This window comes from Nicotiana sylvestris, chromosome 11 (assembly GCF_000393655.2).
Source record: "Nicotiana sylvestris chromosome 11, ASM39365v2, whole genome shotgun sequence".
Classification (NCBI taxonomy): domain Eukaryota; kingdom Viridiplantae; phylum Streptophyta; class Magnoliopsida; order Solanales; family Solanaceae; genus Nicotiana; species Nicotiana sylvestris.
In genome coordinates, this window is record NC_091067.1 from 40297954 (window position 1) to 40320866 (window position 22913).

At 38.1% G+C, this 22913-nt stretch overlaps 1 long non-coding RNA gene across 1 annotated transcript; it reads right to left on the minus strand.

Annotated features, from left to right (window-relative positions):
- Nucleotides 1–17249: 17249 nt before the first annotated feature.
- On the minus strand, nt 17250–17658 carry LOC138882364 (uncharacterized). The gene is made up of 2 exons (XR_011403954.1): nt 17509–17658; nt 17250–17372 (listed from the first exon to the last, which is right to left on the minus strand). It is a non-coding gene; the product is annotated as an uncharacterized lncRNA (long non-coding RNA).
- Between the last annotated feature and the right edge of the window lie 5255 nt (nt 17659–22913).

Below are 22913 nucleotides of genomic sequence, written 5' to 3' on the forward strand. Positions count from 1 at the left end.
GTAACAATTACACACGGGAAACGGGTGCGGCAAGTCTTTGAAAATGAAAATATTTCGTTCGATGACACAGATACCGAAGGAGTGACAACTCCACATAATGACGCACTGGTAATATCTTTACTTGTACATGATACTAATGTAAAACGAGTTTTGATTGATCCAAGGAGTTCTGTAAATATTATATTACTAAGGGTACTGCGGGAAATGCAAGCTGAAGACAAAATGATACCCAAGGCGCACACCTTGTCAGGCTTCGACAATTCAAGTGTAGTAACAAAAGGTGAGGTAATTCTAACAACTTTTGCTATGGGTGTTGTGAAGGAAACTAAATTTCAGGTAGTTGATATGGAAATGGCCTACAATATGATCATGGGGAGACCATGGATACACGATATGGATGTTGTCCCATCAACTCTACATCAGGTTATTAAATTCCCATCACCATGGGGAATTTGCCAAATTCGTGGGGATCAGCAGATGGCTAGAAGTGTCAACGCTATAACAAGTACGAGCGCCGTAAATAAAGAAAAATAGCAATAACAGGAAACAGTTGAAGGTAAAAAAGATCAAACTTCAACTGAACAAGAAAAGACAGATTTGGACTCAAGGCCTGACACAATTCAAGAACCTGAAGAAAATGAAAGCATCAAAACGACGATTGAAGAGCTTGAGGCAGTGATGTTATTTGATCAATGGCCTGAACGGAAGGTTTATATCGGGGCCAATTTAAGCACGAACATGCGAGGTATGATAATCAAATTTTTAAAAGCTAACTTAAACTGCTTTGCTTGGTCCCACGTTGATATGACAGGGATACCACCAAATGTGATGACTCACAAACTCAATGAGGACCCTTCTTTCACACCAATAAAGCAAAAGAAACGGAAACAAGGTGCTTTCAAGAACCAGGTGATTCAGGATGAAGTCCAAAAATTATTAAAAATCGGATCAATCCGTGAGGTAAAATATCCTACTTGGTTAGCTAACACGGTGGTTGTACCCAAGAAAAATGGTAAGTGGCGTGTTTGTGTAGATTATACCGATTTAAATAAAGCCTGTCCAAAAGATTCCTTTCCCTTACCGCATATAGACCAACTAATTGATGCAACCGCAGGTCATGAACTTTTAAGTTTTTTAGATGCATACTCGGGATATAATCAAATTAAAATGGATCCTGGTGATGAAGAAAAAACTTCTTTCATCACAGACAGGGGGACTTACTGTTATAAAGTAATGCCCTTTGGCCTCAAAAATGCTGGGGCAACCTATCAAAGGTTGGTCACCAAAATGTTCCAAGAACATTTAGGGAAAACAATGGAGGTATATATAGACGATATGCTCGTCAAAACCCAGCAATCTCATGATCATATTTCTCATCTATCTGTTACTTTTGAAATTTTGCGAAAATTTAATATGAAACTCAACCCAGAAAAATGTGCATTTGGAGTTGCATCAGGTAAGTTTTTGGGTTTTCTTGTTTCTAATCGTGGTATTGAAGTGAATCCTTCTCAGATCAAAGCAATAGAAGAAATCCCTGATATCCTTACTAATAAAAAGGAAGTACAAAGATTAACGGGAAGAATTGCAGCTTTGGGGAGATTTATTTCCAAATCCTCAAAAAGGTGTTTTAAGTTTTTCTCTGCACTTAAAAAGCAAGATCATTTTGAATGGAATGAAGATTGTCAACAAGCCCTTAGAAAATTGAAAGCTTATTTGTCAAAACCACCGTTGTTGGCAAAACCAAAGGTGGGGGAAAAACTTCTCATTTATCTGGCCGTATCTGAAGTCGCAGTAAGTGCTGTTTTAGTCCGCGAGGACCAAGGTAAACAATCTCCTATTTATTATGTAAGTAAGTCCTTATTGGAAGCTGAGACACGATACCCACAGCTAGAAAAATTAGCATTAGCTTTGATCATGGCATCTAGAAAATTAAGACCTTATTTTCAATGTCATCCCATTGTTGTAGTTACTGCTTTTCCGCTTCGAAATATTTTGCATAAACACGAACTTTCAGGAAGATTAGCAAAATGGGCTATAGAACTAAGTGAGTATGAAGTTATTTATCAACCCAGGACCGCTATAAAGTCTCAAGTACTAGCTGATTTCGTGGCTGATTTTAGCCAGGGGATGCATTTAGAAGCAGAAAAAGAATTACTAGTTTTTAATGGTGCGAACCCGGGGACTTGGGTTTTATTCACTGACGGTTCATCTAATGTAAAAGGGGCAGGCCTAGGAATAGTCCCCGTACCACCTGCGGGTGAGACCATTAGACAGGCTATAAAATGTCATTTTATAACTAACAATGAAGCAGAGTATGAGGCTGTAATTGCAGGTTTAGAATTGGCACGAGAACTCGGCATAACTCAGATTATAATCAAGAGTGATTCTCAACTCGTGGTTAATCAAATGCTGGGGACTTATACAGCCAGAGATTCACGAATGCAAGAATACCTCGCAAAGGTACGGGAGTTAATAAAGCAATTCCAAACTTGGAAAGTAGTGCAGATCCCAAGAGATGAGAATGTAGAGGCAGATGCTTTAGCAAATCTCGCATCTGCAGCAGACGTAGCAAACGATACAAATGCTTCAGTCATACATCTATTTCCTTCCGTTCTTGAATCCGATAAAAACGAGGTAAATTTTAATCATCTAACATGGGATTGGAGAAACGAAATTGTTGCCTTTTTACAGCACGGTACCGTGCCTAATGACAAAGGAAAGGCTCACGCGCTTCGCAAAAAAGCTTGCACGATATTGTTTATATCAAGGAAATCTTTATCGAAAGATGTTCGGCGGACCACTAGCAAGGTGTCTCGGACCCTCTCAAACCGAATATGTCATGAGAGAAGTACATGAAGGACATTGTGGGAATCACGCAGGAGGACGGTCACTGGTAAGAACGTTAATTCGCACAGGATATTATTGGCCTAAGATGGAAGAAGAGGCAACCAGTTTCGTGTCCAAATGTGATAAATGTCAAAGGTACGGCAATAATATGCACAGACCAGCTGAGTTACTACATCCTGTTTTAGCCCCTTGGCCCTTTATGAAATGGGGAATGGATATCGTAGGTCCACTTCCACAAGCAAAAGGTCAGGTAAAATTTCTACTTGTACTTACAGATTATTTCACTAAATGGGTAGAAGCAGGGGCATTTAAACAGGTACGAGAAAAAGAAGTTAAAGACTTCATATGGCGAAATATAATATGCCGCTTTGGAGTACCAAAGGAGATCGTGTGTGACAATGGACCACAATTCATTGGAGCTCAAATCACAGAATTTCTTCGAAGTTGGCAGATCAAAAGAATAACGTCTACGCCATATCATCCAGTAGGGAATGGACAAGCAGAATCTACTAACAAAGTCATTATCAATAACTTGAAAAAGAGGTTACAAGATTCAAAAGGTAATTGGCCTGAGGTGTTACCTGGAGTATTATGGGCTTATCGTACAACGACCAAAACAGGCACTGGAGAAACACCATTTTCAATGGTTTATGGTACGGAAGCCTTAATTCCAGTTGAAATAGGTGAGCCAAGCACACGATACGATCAGGCAACGGAGGAATCTAATAATGAAGAGATGCGGGTTAGCCTAGATTTACTTGAAGGAAGAAGAGAAGCTGCTTTGATAAGGATGGCAGCACAAAAGCAAGTAATAGAACGATATTACAATAGGAAAGCACGCCTCAGATTTTTCAAAATTGGGGACTTCGTGCTTAAAAAGGTGTTCCAATCTGCAAAGGCTGCTAACTCAGGAAAGCTAAGTCCAACATGGGAAGGACCGTACAAAGTCCGTGGCATTGCGGGAAAAGAAGCATACCAGTTGGAGACAATGGATGGTAAAGTTTTACCCTCACATTGGAATGTTGTCCACTTAAAAAGATATTACTTTTGAGAAAGTACCTACGGTCAGGTATCATCATGTTAAAATTTCTCTCTTGGTTTATTAATATTTTACTAACGATTTTAGATGCTAGGCAAAATATCCTAACTCGTGCCAAATGATGAGTCACAACCTGCAAGGCAAAATGGAGTATTCTTAAATTCCTAGCCCAGGGTTACAATTAATCTGATGGAAATACACACGAGTTAGGCAGTCTTCATCTATAATCGCACCGTCGAGTCCCGTATATCTTTCTGTTTCAGGAAAAGGGCCAAAGTAAAAGAAATAAACAAGTGCTCGAGGCTTCATACTTCACCGCTCAAACACTTGGGGGACTAGAATACTGTACACAGATACGTGTAGAAATGCAGATACGCAGATACAAATATCGAACGATAGAAGTCAAGTGTTGAGAAAAAATTACGAAGTCTTCAGCATTCATGAGAACAACAGAGTCATCTCTCAAACTCATAATAAAGTCACCTCTCAAACCCTTCTTAATATGTAAAGATAGGGTCATGACTATGTACTGAAACAGGTTATGAAGAAAAACCTTGTTTATTTTATGTTATGTACAAATCTGTTACAAGAAAAACAGTTACGAGAAAGTTGTAGATGTATTGTAATACATGTAACAGTCAAACACTTGTTAAAAGTTTATGAATAAAAACTTGCCAAAGTTGTTTCATACAAAACGTGTGTTTTCCTATTTCTTTCATCGTATTATAACACCATTATGAAGTTGAGACGTCTTTTTCATTAAGTGTCGATAAAGCATTTTAAAAGGATAAAAATGATCCTCATTTATAAGCCTCATGTTGATATTCCATGAGAAGAATCGTAAAGCATTTTAAAAGGATAAAAATGCTAAGTTATTCCATGAGTCCTAGATAAATAGGCAAGAATAGAATATGCAGAAGTATCGATAAAACTTCTTTTTTAAACAAAAAACTAAGTACAAACTTAGTCAACTAAGCATTTGTTTTTTTTTTACAAATGCCCCATTATGATAACTAGGGACTTCATCAAAAGATCCTTTATAGCAATTTCATTTTTAGCTAGTCACTGAAGGGTTTGGAGCATCAGAAGTTTCACCCTCGGAAGCAGGAATTGTAATCCCAATTGCTGCAGTAGTCACTTCTTCATTTAAAAGTTCTTCCGTTCCAGGAACTTCAATTGCAGGAGAAGGAGTATCAGTAGACTGTTGGCTTTTCTCGATGGTATCTACAACTTTGGCCAGTTCAGACTGCAAGTCAAAACCTTCTTGAGCAGCTTCCGTCAAAGCATCACGGCGAGATTTCAGGAAAGCCCAACTCACCTCTATGTTGAAGTTTTCCTACAGAAGTACATATTCCTTTTCCCACATAGAAAGAGCGTTTTTTAAGATTTGGTGCTCAGCTAAATGGGAATCAAGTGAGGCTTCAAGAGAGGCATGAGAACTCTTCAAGGCATAAATCTCGTCGGAAGAGGTCTGTAAGTCAGCCTGAGCTTGAGTCAAGCTTTGCACTAACTCTCCTGCATACTCTTCCTTCTTAGCCAAAAGTGCCTTCAGCTCCCTAACTTCTTCACTAGTCTTGGATAATTGTTCTGACAAAGAGCATTCCAAAAGCTCTTTGTCTCTTTTCAATTGGCTTGAAGAAGCTTTGGCAGTTGCCAGTTCAGAAGTTAAACTACGGTTTTGCTGCTCCAGGAGATTTTTATTTTCTTGCAACTCTTCTATGGTCCCTTGAGCATTCTCAAATTGTTCTTTCCAATTGGCTGCTTCAAGCTGGGCTCCCCTATCTATTTCTTCGGCCTCGTGGACAGTCTTTTCAGACTCACGGGCTTTTCTTTCCAGAAGGGAAATTCTTCCCATTAATTTCGTGCCAATAAGGTTAGCCTACAGAGACAACTCATAGAAATGAGAGATTGAAGATAATTGAAAAAGAAAAAAACTTGTTGGTAAAAAAAATACCTTCAAAGTAGAATGAACTATGTCATTCATTAGAGTTAAGCAGCTATGGCTCTCCATCTTTTTCTTCTCAATATCTCCAATCAAGGGCTCGAGCCAAACATCTTCTCTACCAGTCTTCCTCAAAAGGCTGTGATTGGCAGGAACTTCCAGAGTAACACTTCTCATAGTCATACTTCTATTGCTAGAACCCGTCTCTGTACGATGAACAGAGGGAAGAGGAGCAATGGAAGGAATGGAAGGGGAAGATGTAGAAACAGGAATGGAAAGAGAAGGTGTAGAAATTAACGCAGGAGCAGAAGCAGGTGCAGTAGAAACTGCCAAGGGAACGGACATAGGAGCGATAGAAACTGGCAAAAGAACGGAAGTCGTCAAAACTGGTGAAGAAATACTTACGGTTGGCAGAGGAATGGAGGAAATAGGAACAAATGAGGAAAGAGGAGCTTCATCAAAAACAGGTCCGAGCTCTCCACTCCCGAAACCACTATCAAAAAAATGCTGAATTGATTCATTATTATCTCTTGGTTCGGTGTCCACGTCAGAATGAATCAAAACAGGCTCGGTGGTGGAGGTTCGAGCAGGAGTGTCTTCAATTTCATCATCAATGATTATTCGCCTCCTGACCCTTGGCCTAGTAATTAGGGAGGTACCCTCTTCTTCTTCTTCAAAATTTTCCTTTATAGCTTTCCTTTTTGGCAGCAAGGCTCGAGCCTTATCCAAATCAAGAGCAGCATTCGCAGACATGCGAATGGCCATAGCTACATCAGCCGTCATTCCTCTAATGACAAATCCTGATTAAAGGATGGATATACATGATCAAAGTTGAGGAAAAAATGCTTAACATGTAAAGAAAACATATAAAAAGGGGAATACTATGTGTTTTGACCTTCCAACCATGTAAGGAAGAAATTGATTTCCAAGTTCTCTGCTCCCAAGAAGCAATCTTCAAAAGTGAGTCTACCCAACCACGGAAGTTGGGAATAGGTTCCACATCTCCCATGGTTGCTACAAAAAAACAAGAAGAGATGAGGTTAAAAACAAAATTTCTTTTGAAATTCTCAAAAGTAGGTACGGTAAATAAAAAGAAACCTACGTTCAAAATTCCACTTCTCAAGGAAGGGAATATTTATTTCGCCAATCAAGTCCACCGTACGAACAGCAACGTAACGGATATATCATCCACGATCTTTGTCATCTTCAGGATTTACCAGAACTTTCTTGCTCCTTGCAGTTAAGGTAAAAACCCCATGGCGTATTAAGTTAGGATGGTACAGATGAATAAGGTGAGAAAAGGTGAAATTGACATTGGCTTTGGAGGATAAGTATCTCAAACAAGCCACTGTTCTCCACACTAGTGGACCGATTTGGGCCAAACAAATTGTAAAGAAACGCAAAAATCAAGAATAACTGGGTCAATTGGAGGATTAAAACCTAAAGTGAAGGGGTAAGTATAAACAGAAGAATACCCACTTCTAAAGGAGGAAATTCTTTGATTAGAGGAAGGAATTGACATTCGGAGACTATCCTTCCAGTTACAATCTTTTCTTATGGTGGGGATTGTAAGCTCGGTTACTATTGTGGGGTAAGTATCGGCTTTTTCTAAATTTACAATTTGTTTTTGAAGAGACGTTTTGTCACTTTCAAAAGACAAATCGCTGGGAACTATTTCATCAACTGAGGGTTCTTGAGAAGAATCAAGAATTTCCCTACTTTTAGAAGAAGGGGCCTTTGGGATAGAACTCCTTGAAGAAGAACCAGAGGAGCCGCCTCGAGTAGATTCTAACCCTGTTCGAAGCCTACCTCCTCCGCCTCTTCTGTGTCTAACAGGGGCGTTGGGGAATTGATCTAGAATTGGAACTTTTTTACGGTTAGGGTTTGAAGAAGACATTGTTAAGAAGGAAGTGTGTGCTGAAGATTTGTGAAGAAGACAAAGGAAGAAAAAGTTATGTGTAAAATGGGAACCGTCAACCTTAGAAGTGTAATGATGGAAAGCCTATAATAAAGGCAGCTATCATTTCGTAAATAGTGAGAATGAAGAAGTCTCGAAAAAGGGTGTGAATAGCGGAATCAATTAGAAAATGACACATGGGCAGAACATTAAATGGAAAAGACTACTAAGGCGTTAATACTGTCATGAGCATTAATTGTGGCAAAAATTCTTTTTTCATGAAGATCCACTTCCCAATTATTTAATTGATAAATAAATGGAAAGTGGGGGGACTATCTGTATTGGAAAAAAACTGAGTTTATATTAAAGATGATGTGGCATGACACGTGGATTAGTTAAATAGTCAAAGCGCAACAATTGACTAAGAGGCACGGATGGAGACAGCCACGGGAAGAAGAATTTAAATAGGCACGAGACGGCGTATAGATACGAGTCTCGTACCAATTTAAATTATTTACAGCCAACAGATTAGAAGGCATTGAAGACAAAGATCTAATGACAGAAAGGAGTCCAAATTCATTATTAAATACTTGATACGTTACAAAATTGGTATTTAATAGGAATGATTGTATAACGGCTTATTTAATGTCATTTATTACTCATAATTATATCATTAAAGCTGAGGCTTCATTCCTTTACCTAGAATTATCTATAAAAGGAAGAAGTATCATCATTTGTAAGGACACGGAATACTATTGAGAATTCATTGAAATACACAACTATTTGTTTTTTTACCATCATTCTCAAAAGTATTTTATTTTGTCTCCTGATTATCAGTAACCCGAATTTCTTTTTAGCTTTGACCAAATACTCAATTTTTTGGTTAAACAGTTAGTCTTTGCCATTGGCAACCATCTGAGTTTGGTGGGTACAAATTAACATTTGCCACGACATGATTTAGCTTTTCTTTTTCTCTCAAATCAAAATGAAGAATTGATTTTTATGGTCCAGATAATCTCTGGATCATTTGTTGAAGTTAGATGGGGGAAAAACTCTTCATTTTACCATATAAAAATAAAGAAGTATCACACTAATTTAGTCAAACAAAACCACGACTTCAGTCAAACAAAACAACTAATTTGGTGATATATATATAATTAGGAATGGGCGAAAATGTAACTATTTGATCTCATATAATTAATGCTCTTACCAATGGGCGAAACCACAAATACTGTAAATACATAGCACAAGGGTTAATTCCATGATAAGATTTTTTTTTTATTCGTCAAAATTCCATGATAACTTAGCTACCAAGAAAGGAAATTTAGCAGGACTTATCCAATAAAGAAAGTCATCCAACACAAATTCAAGCTGATGAATTGGTTAGGTAGCGAGGAAATCTTGACTAAATTTGCCAAATCTTATATAAGTGTAATTCGAACTCCAAAGCTAATGCCATCTATAGACTATAAGCATCAACCAATATTCCAGAGGAAAAAAAAAAGAACTATGGGGTCACCCGTGAGTGTCAATGGATGTTAAAAATCGATTAAACCGGCCGAACCGTACCAAACCGAACCGATTTTTAGGTTTCTTTAAATAGAACCATAGGTTTTTATATAAATCTATAGTCGTACCGATAATTAAGGTAGGTTTTTATTTTATAAAAATAAACCGAAAAAATACCGAACCATATCGAATAAATTTACACTGGAAAAATATATTTATATATTAAGATTAAAAATAATAAAACATTAAATTTTTTCTTGGGCCTTGAAATTATAAAAACGTTTACAAGCCAATAAGTAATTAAACTCAAAATCCTAATTCCTCACTCCTATTGAAACTAAATTATTTCCGGCATATTCACTAGCAGGACACAAGGTAATCTAGCAATTATGAATAGCAAACTACAATGTATTGAATATTTTTCCTTTCGTATGATTTAAATTTATATTTTCAAATATTTAATCTTCTATAAACTTTATTCTTGAGTCCTAGCTTGCTTAATATCTTTCCACTCGTGTGATTTATATTTTCTTTGTCGTTGCTTAGTTTCTTTTCTACTGTAGAATAGTTGATGGATCTATACTCTGGTCATCTTTCATGTTTTCTTAGTCCATGACCCTTTAAGTAGTAAAAATGTCTAGAGAGTTTTGATAAGTCCTATAAAAGTAGGTATGTTATTGCATTATGCTTCTACTAGTGACTTTTAAATGACTTTTTAAAAAATACCGAAAATTAACCGAACCGTACCGATACTGAAGAAAAATCGACATGATTGGTACGGTTTTTAGAAGTCTAATTTTGGTTATACATAATAGAATAACCGAAAAACTGGTATGGTATAAATTTTATAAAATAATCGGCCGAATCGAACCATTGACACCCCTAGGGTCACCAATTACGTATTAAATAATACTACTCAGCTAGTCTCATTTTATGTAAAAGTATTGGACTGAACACGAAATTTAAAAAATTAAAGAAGATTGACATTAAATGACATACATGCGAAGTACAAAAAAATTACGTTTTAAATGAGCGGTAGTAAGACACTACGTTCTCTCCTTAAAAATAGAATGAACGTTTGTATCAAGTGTATCTCAATCAGTCGTGTCACTTAGAGTAAAATGGGGATGCTAAGATTGAATAATTTCCAAAAATAAAATGTCACACTCTTTTAGACAAATTAAAAAAGAAAGTATGTCACATAGAATATAACGGAGAGTATTAGAATTTTGTTAAATAACTGCATGAATAAATAAGCTTTAGGTATTACTCTTTAAATATGTTAATGTTATGAATAGTTTGTATATTGGATACTACTTTGGATACTACATTGGATGCTACATTGGATGTCTATGTTGTGAATAACTTAAAGATTAAATTTCCTATTTTATGTCCATCATCTTTACTTTTTATGCCTATAAAAGGTCATGTAATTGCAATGAAAAATTACACCAAAGTGAAAGAAGAAAACACTTCTCCATTCTCTCTATCTCTTCTTGTTTACATTTTATTGCATTGCTTTTATTTTATAACACGTTATTAGCACGAAGCTCTAATTTTATTCTTAACTCCCGCTAAGTTGAGCCATATTTTATTAAGGTATGTATCATTATAATCATTTTATATATGGCAGTACATATCATATGCTCATTGTTTGCAGATTACTTGTGCGCTTGGGCATCTTAAATAGTTTAAGTACATTGCAGTGATAAAATAACTATTTCCTTCCGTGCTCAACTCTTAGAGGACCTCAAAGTCATCAAACTAGCTATGCACTAATGTCATACTTATAATATTCATGGACTCCCTAGATCAAAACATATCTTTAAGGCATTTTGAAGAACTGTGAGAAATAAATTGACAAGCAATAATTTTATAGTTTAATTACTTTATATTTATTGGAACATATAAATAATGTTAGTCACGTTCAGTTCTATTAACACATATATATCAATAATATAAAGTGAAATGAAACAAGTATGTAATTTCTACTTTATGGCAAGAATAAAATGAAATAGTAGATTGTTAACATGATATAGCTCTATTTTCATTTCTTTTACCTTAATCGTTTTGTTTTCATTAATTGTTTATTATTATAATTATTTCTCTAACTTATTCATCTTTTATGATAGTTTTCACTATGTCAAATTTATCAAAACTTGAATTTGTGGCACTTGACATCACCGGGAGGAACTATTTATCATGGGTTCTTGATGCTGAAATTCACCTTGACGCTAAAGGTCTTGGAAATACTATTATACAAGGAAATGAAGCATCAAATCAGGATAAAGCGAAGGCCATGATTTTCCTTCGTCATCATCTACATGAAGGGTTAAAAACTGAATATTTAACCGTAAAAGATCCACTTGAATTATGGATTAATTTGAAGGATCGATATGACCACCTAAAACTTACGGTATTACCGAAAGCTCGGTATGAGTGGATACATTTAAGGTTGCAAGACTTTAAAATCGTAAGTGAGTATAATTCTGCTATCTTTAAAGTAAGTTCTCTATTAAAATTATGTGGAGACACTATCACAGATGAGGACTTATTGGAAAAAATATTTTCTACTTTTCACGCTTCAAATGTGGTGCTACAACAACAATACCGTGAAAAAGGTTTTAAGAAATATTCTGAGTTAATCACATGCCTACTTGTGGCTGAGCAGAATAATACTCTATTAATGAAAAATCATGAAGCCCGTCCCACTGGGTCAGCTCCATTTCTGAAAGTGAATGCTGTAGCAACATATGATAAGTTTGAAAAAAACAAAATAATTACCGTGGTCGTGGACATGGTCGTAAACGTGGACGTGGCAGGGGGCGAAACAATTATCGTCATTATGGTGGAAATAAATTGGAGAACAATAAGGGTTCTCAAATTAATCATTCAAAAGGTAAAGCTAGTATGTGTCACCGATGTGGTATGAGAGGTCATTGGGCACGCATTTGTCGTACGCCAGAACATTTTGTCAAACTTTATCAAGCCTCCCTCAAGAAAAAAGAAAATAATGTGGAGGCACACTTGACCTTTCAAAATAATGATGATGAAGCAGGTCCCTCAAATAAATATGATTCTAAGGCACATCTTGCATATAAAGATGATGATTTTGAAGGCCTAACAAATATTACTCATTTAGAAGTTGGGGACTTCTTTGAGGATATTGACTGAAGAACTAATCATCTTACTGGGGAATGAAGCTATAAAAGTTGTTATGTTTATGTTTGCAACTAGTTTATTTTTCTTGAGTGTATTTTCCTAATGCATCATGTGTTGCTAGTTTCTACATTTCTAATGTATTTCTTAATGTTTTTTTCCTGCTTGTCTTTCATATTTCTTATGATGTATTATTTGTCTTTTTTATGAAGAATATGAAAATTCCCCAGTCTTCAGTTGGACTCAAGATTAATAAAGATGATATATGTCTTCTGGATAGTGCTACAACACACACTATTTTAAAAGATAAGAGATATTTCTCTTATTTGGTAATGAAAGAAGCGAATGTTAATACAATATCCGGTAGTACAAGATTAATTGAAGGTTCTGGAAGAGCCAATTTATTACTACCAGGAGGAACAAATTTGGCTATTGATGAAGCACTATATTGTAGTAAATCTCAAAGAAACTTATTAAGTTTCAAAGATATTCGCCAAAATGGCTATCATATTGAGACTACAAATGATGAAAAGATTGAATATCTTTATATTACTACAATAATGTCCGGTAAGAAATATGTGCTTGAAATGTTACCTGCTCTTTCCTCCGGCTTATACTACACAAGTATTAGCAGGATTGAAACACATGCCGTAGTAAACGAGAAGTTTACTAATCAAGATAATTTTATTATTTGGCATGACCGGTTGGGCCATCCTGGTTCTAATATGATGCGTAAAATAATTGAGAATTCACATGGACATGCAATGAAGAATCAGAAGATTCTTCAATTTAAGGAATTCTCTTGTGCTGCGTGTTCTCAAGGAAAATTAATTATTAGACCATCAACTATTAAAGTTAGGATGGAATCCCCTGCATTTCTGGAACGTATACAGGGTGATATATGTGGGCCCATTCACCCTCCATGTGGACCATTCAAATATTATATGGTTTTGGTAGATGCATCTACAAGATGGTCACATGTGTGCTTACTATCAACTCGCAATATGGCATTTGCGAGATTGTTGGCTCAAATAATAAAGCTAAGAGCACAATTTCCAGATTATGCAATTAAGACAATTCGTCTTGATAATGCTGGTGAGTTTACATCCCAAGCCTTTAATGATTATTGTATTTCAACTGGGATAACAATTGAGCATCCGGTTGCTCATGTTCATACACAAAATGGTCTAGCAGAATCATTGATCAAACGCCTCCAATTAATTGCTAGACCAATGCTTATGAGAACAAAACTTCCCATTTCAGTATGGGGTCATGCTATTTTGCACGCAGCAGCACTTGTGCGGATAAGGCCCACAAGTTATCATAAAGTCTCCCCATTGCAATTGGCTTTTGGTCAGGAGCCAAATATTTCCCATCTTAGGATCTTTGGTTGTGCGATATATGTTCCAATTACTCCACCATAACGCACAAAGATGGGTCCTCAAAGAAGGTTGGGGATATATGTTGGATATGAATCTCCTTCTATTATAAAATATCTAGAGCCGATGACTGGAGATTTATTTACAGCAAGATTTTCTGATTACCATTTTAATGAATCAGTATATCCAACATTAGGGGGAGAAAATAAGTAGCTAAAAAAGAAGATAGATTGGAATGCATTATCATTGTCTCATTTAGATCCTCGAACAAATCAATGTGAACAAGAGGTTCAAATGATTATTCATTTACAAAATATTGCAAATCAATTGCCAGATGCATTCACTAACCTACCAAGGGTGACTAAGTCATATATTCCAGCTGCTAATGCTCCAATTCGAGTTGATATCCCGACAGAACAACTAATTAAAGCAAATGAGTCTAAGTCATGCTTGAAACGTAGTAGAACAATCGGTTCTAAAGATAAAAATCCTTGAAGAAGAAAAGGAGCAAGTGATCAAAGTGAACATAACACAGAGGTAGTGGCTCAAGAAGAGCCCCAAGACGTAACAAATGATAAAACTTTAGGGGAGGTCCAGGTACCTAAAAATAATGAAAATGAAGAGATATCAATAAGTTACGTCTCAACCGGAAAAAGATGGAACCGAAATAATATTGTTATCGATAACATTTTTGCTTATAATGTTGCTGTTGAAATAATGCAACAAGATGAGGATCTTGAACCAAAATCTGTCAATGAATTTAGACAGAGAAATGATTGGCCAAAATGGAAAGATGTTATCCAGGCAGAGTTAACTTCACTTGGAAAACGTGAAGTCTTCGGACCCATAGTTCGAACAACTGAAGACATAAAGCCAGTAGGGTATAAATGGGTTTTTGTGCGAAAATGAAATGATAAAAATGAAGTCGTTAGATATAAAGCACGACTTGTGGCACAAGGGTTTTCCCAAAGGCCTGGAATTGATTATATGGAGACATATTCTCCTGTAGTGGATGCTATCACCTTCAGGTATCTCATAAATATGGCAGTGCAAGAAAAACTTGATATGCATCTAATGGATGTTGTTACAGCCTATTTGTATGGATCATTAGACAACGAAATTTTTATGAAAGTACCTGAGGGATTTAAAGTGCCAGAAGCATATAAAAGTTTTCGAGAAACTTGTTCAATAAAGCTTCAGAAATCTTTATACGGATTGAAACAATCAGGTCGTATGTGGTACAATCGCCTGAGTGAATACCTGTTGAAAGAAGGGTACAAGAATGATCCAATTTGTCCTTGTGTCTTTATAAAAAGGTCTGGATCTGAATTTGTTATAATCGCTGTGTATGTTGATGATTTAAATATCATTGGAACTCCTGAGGAGCTTCCAAAAACAGTAGACTGTTTGAAGAAAGAATTTGAAATGAAAGATCTTGGAAAGACAAAATTTTGTCTTGGTCTACAAATTGAGTATATGAAAGATGGAATATTTGTCCATCAATCGACATACACCGAAAAGATTTTAAAGCGATTCTATATGGATAAAGCACATCCATTGAGTACCCCGATGGTTGTGAGATCACTTGATATAAAGAAAGATTCATTCCGACCTCATGAAAATGATGAAGAGCTTCTTGGTGCCGAAGTACCATATCTTAGTGCAATCGGGGCATTAATGTATCTTGCCAATAATTCCCGACCAGATATAGCTTTCTCAGTAAGCTTATTGGCAAGATTTAGTACTTCGCCAACACAAAGACACTAGAATGGTATTAAACATATATTCAGATACCTCCAAGGGACCATTGATATGGGTTTATTTTATTCAAATGAATCCAAGTCATCATTGATTGGTTATGCAGATGCAGGATATTTGTCTGATCCACACAAAGGTCGATCTCAGACAGGCTATTTATTTACAAGTGGAGGTACAGCCATATCATGGCGTTTGACAAAACAAATTATGGTTGCTACTTCTTCAAATCATGCAGAGATATTAGCCATTCATGAAGCAAGTCGAGAATGCGTTTGGTTAAGATCTATAACTCAACACATTTAGCAAACATGTGGTCTTTCTTCGAAAGAGAATATTCCAACAATATTGTATGAAGATAATGCTGCATGCATAGCTCAATTGAAAGGAGGATATATCAAAGGAGATAGAACAAAACACATTCCATCGAAATTCTTTTTCACTCATGATCTTCAGAAGAATGGTGAAATAGATGTACAACAAGTTCGTTCAAGTGATAATTTGACTGATCTGTTCACTAAGGCATTATCAACCTCAATATTTGAAAAGTTGATATATAAGATTGGAATGCGTCGTCTTCGAGACATTAAGTGATTTTTCATCAGGGGGAGTAACTACACGCTGCACTCTTTTCCTTAACCAAGGTTTTGTGCCACTGGGTTTTTCTGGTAAGGTTTTTAATGAGGCAGCAAGCAATGCATATTATAAATAACTATGTACATCCCAATATTTTTTTTGTAAGTTTTTAATGAGGCACATTATCTTACATGGACATCCAAGGGGGAGTGTTATGAATAGTTTGTACATTGGATACTACATTGGATGCTACATTGGATGCCCATGTTGTGAATAACTTAAAGATTAAATTTCCTATTTTATGTCCATCATCTTTACTTTTTATGTCTATAAAAGGCCATGTAATTGCAATGAAAAATTACACCAAAGTGAAAGAAGAAAACACTTCTCCATTCTCTCTATCTCTTCTTGTGGGTACCTCGACTATTCCACCGGATAACTCTACCCACCAAGGCTTAGACAGATCGGGAAGAAATTACCTTTTTTTTTCTTTGACTGGTATTTCAACTTGAGACCTCATAGTTTTCCTCCCACTTCCTCCCACTACGCCACACACTTGCTCTCAAGCATCATAATTGATCAACACTATATGAACCAGGTAACTAAGAAGAATACAACCTAAATGCATAACTTGATCTATGGACCCATCTACTTCATGTGAAGAAATTCAACATTTTTGGGGGGCGTAAGTGTAACGAATGTGCAATCTTTCCTGAGTCAGTGGTATATCGATAAGATTTCATACGCCACGCCTCAAAGAGGAGGGAAAAAATAATTCGTAAAAGAATTCCTGTAAACCCATCTTATTATGATGGTAACACCTCCCCCCCACCCACCCCCCACCCACCCCCTACAACCCTCTCCTCTTTCTTTGACAGTTAGACAAGCTTGGAGACTCAAAATCTAAAATTATGCCATTTTGATTCAGAAAGCTTATCAGCTGTAGAAAAATCTAGTCAGAGATAAACACTTGCAGACTCATTACTAACATACCAAACATATCTCATGATTTGTCAACTATGTGTCTGTGTATGCGGAAAGAAGCAACGAGACTCAAAATCCAAAATTGTAATTTTCTGATCAGAAAGCTAAACAGCTGTAGAGCAGGAATAGCTAAGAAGTTAGAGAATAGTAAATACAACATACCACATAGATCTCATGATTAGCGATGATTCTTTGAGCAACCGAAGTAGTAGTAATATCTTTTGGGCTCTCAATCACTTGGAAGATTCCCATGCTTTTAGGAACCGCATAAGGATCCTGACCTCCCTGCACCAGGGAAAACATTTCCTTTATAACATGCTTCCCCACACTACTATGTTAATCAGTTCAGGAAAAAAAATATTCCTTCTGATCAGTGGAAAACATCAAGTTGTTGCATGCAACAATCAAATCATAGACTTACTTCCATGGAAGAGTTGCTCTCAGAAACTGTCCCGTGTACAACCACAGAAATGTTGAAAGTTGTTATCTAACACATGCCAAATAAAAGGAGAGAATGAATTAGTGACCAATAAGACATACAATTTTTCTATTCTATTTCCATCTAGTTGAAACGTCGCAAGTAAGGGGAAAAACACCAACAATAACATGTTATAACAAAAACCTCATGTGCAAGAAGTGACACAGATTTACATATGTTTTTATCATATCTTTTTGCATTATCCAGCATTATTTCAGAAGTGCGGTGTATTTCCAGCACTACTAATGAACCACAAAATGACAGAGCATCACACATCCAATCATACCAAAATGGAAAGATGTCATGCCAATGCACCATGTTAGTTGTGGTACGGCACTAGACCACGTCTCCCACCATTTCAAGATTTTGGTGAAAGATTCACAATATGATTATGCTATGCGTTAAAGGAAAGCATAGGTCTGAAGGTGCAGCAATTTTATATGACACTAGAGACAAGCGAGTATACTACTAACTAGGGCTACATCAGATACTAGAATGGATCCAATTGATCCATCCTCCAAGTCGTACTCGTTTTCCCTCACTTGAGTTTTGTGCCAATTGGATTTTCTCAAGAAGATTTTAACGAGGCGATAAGGGGGACACCTCAAGTCAAAGTACGGGCAACAGTTCATTACTCAACCTCTCGACATATCTCCAGGTCACCCAATGAAGGGACTAGATAGACCAGGACTGGAATGCCAGCCGAAAAATATGTAAATTTCTCCAAGTATGAGCAAAACATAAATGTACGTTTGCCAGAACATCATCTCTGCATCAACCCGGCCCACGGCCACAATTGAATAAAAAACATTCGACCTCGTTCGAATTAAAAAATATTTGACCTCGTTCGAATTAAAAGACATTCGACCTCGTTCGAATTAAAAGGCATTCGACCGCGTTCGAATTAAAAGACATTCGATCTCGTTCGAATTAAAAACACTTGATCTCGTTCGAATCAAACAATATCGACCTCGCTCGAATTCACATTGGTTTCGTTCAGGTCAATTGTGCCTTATAATTAAGCTCATACGGCCTTAGGTCATTGTTGGGTTTAGGTTTCGTTAATCTTGCCTATATTAACTAAGTTATGTTTCAAATTAAGCTCCGGCTATGTTTGACTTCGTTCAACAACACTTATTGGCCCCAGGACACGACTACCTAGTTCAGCATTCGAACTCGTTCGACATACAAACTGAGCTTCTACAACTAAAAGCGGCCAAACGACAAAATTAAGGAAAGAAACATACAAGACCAAACAGAGAAAATAGTTAGAAACAAACAGCGAAAATAGCATTTCATACTCGAAAAATATTTTTTACAAAGGCTGAACTGACGCCCACAAAAGTATGCACAAAAATTGCATGGGAATAACTACTCAGTAACACCATCTTCGCTATCGCCATCGCCATCAGAGTACTCATCCTCGTACCAGGAACCCTTCTCAATCCCATCCAAATCCTCCTCGCCATCATCGGTCGTCCCAGTGTAGCAAGGTCATAGCCATAGGCGACCCGAGCTGCACGTGCCTTAGCACGAGCATCCTCAAAATTAGCCTTAGGAACTCTCCCCGCAGTCATCAAATCCTTGAATATGCCTAGCTGGGCCTCGGCATAGATCCACTTCTCATACAAATCCTGTGGAACATCATGATAAGTAAAAATGTGAGAGGAGGACGGCTAAGCCAACAACTACGTCTTCTCAGCCTCGAGAGCGACAATTTGATCACCATGGTTCGAGACCTCTTTTTCTAGCCCCAAATTTGGTCGTCAAGCCACTCTTCCTTGAGTCTAGCCATCTTCAAATCATTTGCCCGCTCGGACCAGAGGACATGGATTGCATCCTCTAAAGCCTCCGTTTTTGCCAAAGCTGCCAACCGAGCCAATTCGACTTTCTTCAAATCCATCGTCATCTCGGCGACCTCGCCACTCAGAGCATTAGCCCTGATCAAACATTGCTCGAGTTCGGCCCGCAAAGATACCACTTGGGTTTGAAGGTTCGGCCTCAACTCCCTTGCTCACTTCGAGCTCTTCTTCTTTAACCCTTAAAGCCCCTTCAAGGACACTACACTTGGCGATGACTCTCACGCCCTCATCATCTTTCTGCTTTAATTTGTCCTGGATAGCTTAGAAGTTGCCACTCTCGCCGCCGCCTACAGATCTTATGATGTTTGCCGCGGTATTGGCAGTACTTCTTCTCCATCCTATTAAAAATAGTTTTACGCCTCTCCTCCTGCCGAGCACTCTCAATCTCCAATATTATGGTCTAAAAAAACAAAATAAAGTAGGAAGAGAATCAATCTATCGAAAAATAGCGTTCAAGGCATATAAACTGGAAAAGTCGGAAGACTTACCCTAAGGGCGAGGCCGGCTATGCCTGACGATAAGGCGGCATCGCTCAGCTTCTCGAGGGTCTTACCCTCCACATCGGAGTAAAGGGGTCCCAAGGAAGGGACCATTTCTTCGGTGTTCACCAGCAAGTCGCGATCCATGGGGATCCCAATGGTACGAGTGGACCCTTCCAACCTCGCTTCCACTTGGGTGAACCCCTCGCTCAGTATCTGCACCTCCTCGGGGTCAATATCAGAGTTGGTTTCATAGCCATCCTCGGCAACACCTTTGACTCTCAACTCAGTCAATGAGGGAACAACAACCGGTACTAAGGATGACGGCTCACTTCTCAGTACGTTGTCGCTGACCTCCATAGATGGCCCTCCAACTTCACCCTCAACTTCGGAAAAGGCTGCACCTTTCTCCACTCATGTTGATGGTGGAACTCCAAATGATAGATCTGCGTCCCTTTCAGGTGCAGCAGTGATCGGCTCATAGCCGTCCCTTGTAAAGTCTACTGCCCGAACTATTCCATTGCCAGCATCCACCGATCTTCTTTTCGTGGATTTAGGCCTTCCTCGCTTGACGACGACTCATCCATAAAATTTAGCACATGAAAAGCTGACGTCCCAGATGTTGAGGGCGCCGATGGCTGAGTTGGTCACGCCAAAACCCGAGATCGAACGGGGCAGACGATCGAGTAGGCTTGGTCGCGGTTGCAGCTGGGACAGATTCTATTGTAGCAGCGGCCTGGCAGAATGCATGAGTAAGAGCTTTTGCCATCCACGGACCTCCTCATGCTAACAAAAGAAGATAGGTAAAAGGCTAGGATTAGCCCTCGCGCAGGTAAAAGACGACCTACAAAAAAATTCTTTTTTGATGAAGACAGTCCGACTTATCGGGAAGCTTGGGCCCGAACTTATTACGGAAGACCGACCATTCGCGGATCCCCACTGTATAAGGAAGGACTCGGCTAACCCACTCGTGAATATCCTCGAACAAAGGAGGGGTTCAGCCTCCGCTGCACAGAAAGAGAAAATAAGATGCAACACAACTAAAGTCGACCAGCACAAATGCAATATAAGAAAAAGAAAGGTGCTTACGAGCGTAGTTCCAAATCTCAGGAAACCCGTTTGAATTTTCCACCATGTCCTCGGTTTTGACGTAGAAGTAGTTGAGCCAAAACTGGCGGCTAGCCTTGTCGTCCATTTTTAACATAAGACATTTGTTGCCATGGTGGCGAAGATGTAACATCGTCCCCCTATAGAAACTGGGAGCGAAGAGATGCATCAAGTGACGGATGGTCACCTCGACCTCTGCCAACTTCGCGAACTTCAAAATCATGCGGATGAGCTTATAAATATAGGGGAGAGTTGAGCTAGGCACACCCGGTAGTAGCGACAAAACTCTTCGGCCAGGGGAATGATAGGAAAAAAATAACCTACGTAGAAGGGGTATGCATAGAAGGCGTAGTACCTAGGGTGGTGTATTTACACCACGCCGTGCCCCGCAGGGATGAGGTCTATATGGGCGGAAATTTTGAATTTAGCCCTAAACTAAGCAATGGCCACCTTCTTCATCAATGACTTCGAAATTTTGGGTTCATCTTCGGGCAACTTGGAGAAGTCATACCTAGCCTTATCCCTACAGGGGATTATCCCCTCCACCGTAGGAAAGCTGTCATCTTCAGCAACCATGGACAACCTATCATCATGGGGAGACATGTGAACTGCCAAGGGGACTGGATCAGATGCAAGCGCAGAGGAGGTATAAGTACCGGAAGTTATCAGGACTGGTGAAAACAGGGATGCAATAATGAAGGTAACAAAAGCAGGAACAATGAAAGAAGAAGGAAGGAAAAGATGAAGATTCACCATTTGAAAAGCACAAAGGATCACGCAAAGGGTCTTGAGTCCCTATTTTAAAGAGCCATGGCACCATAATCGAGAATACAACCCGTCGATGCCCAGCATAAATGTCAAAACGGCAGAGGCACAGGAAACGATGCAATACATCGGGAAAACGCGTAATAATGACGCATGATGTCATGACGTCACTCTGAATCAACGTAACGGTAAGTTATAGCTCACGAAGCGCCACGTTATCATCTCGCCTAGAGCGTTACTACTCGGCCTGCTCGCCCAAATCTCTCAACTACGACTAGCGAAGTCCGCTCATCGAGGTCGTCCGAGAGACGGCCCTGATAAGCAGAGGGACTAACTGTATGGGTCAAAATCTGTCTAAGGGTGCTCGACGTAAAGTGATGTTGCCAAATGTAATTTGGCCGAGGTAGACTAGTAACTAATAGGACTCAACGTCGAGTAGCCGATCATGGCTGAGGTCAAGTATCAGAAAGAGCAGTAACGGCTAGTTTAGCAATAGGATCTTTAAGAGAATATTCCGTAGGATATTCTTTGTACTCGTACTTTTAGGGCTAATTGGGGTGTCTCCCTATAAATGAAAAGAGAGACAAGGTAAAAGGCATGTAATATTCTCTGATAAGAACCCTCTTGAAAGTAGACTCTCTCTAGATAAATACAAATATCACCTTTCTAAAGATATTCGTTTTTGTTGATTATTCTATACGTTTCCTATCAGATCCGAGAAAGTCTCCGATATTCTCATATTTGTGTGTCATTCATCATTGTCCAAAGAAAGAATCATCCACCTCATTCAATATTGGGTGAATCATTCTCTTTTACTTTAGTGTCATTTATTGTTATTTAATGCTTGATATTCCTCTCCCATTATTGACATTGAAATATTAAATACATGTTGCATTTATTCTCTCCCAACACTGTTCAACATCATCCACCTAGACCGATTATAGATCTAAAGTTATTATTATTAACTAGGTTTAACCCCTTATTATATAAAATTAATTAGTTCAATCAAAGGTTTATATTTTTTGGCCAAACAATTATATCACCCCAAAAATAACAGGATAATAGGTTCATACATAAGCCCTCCTTCATGAGAAAATCAATGTACATATTAACTGACGAAAAAATAAGATTTTTC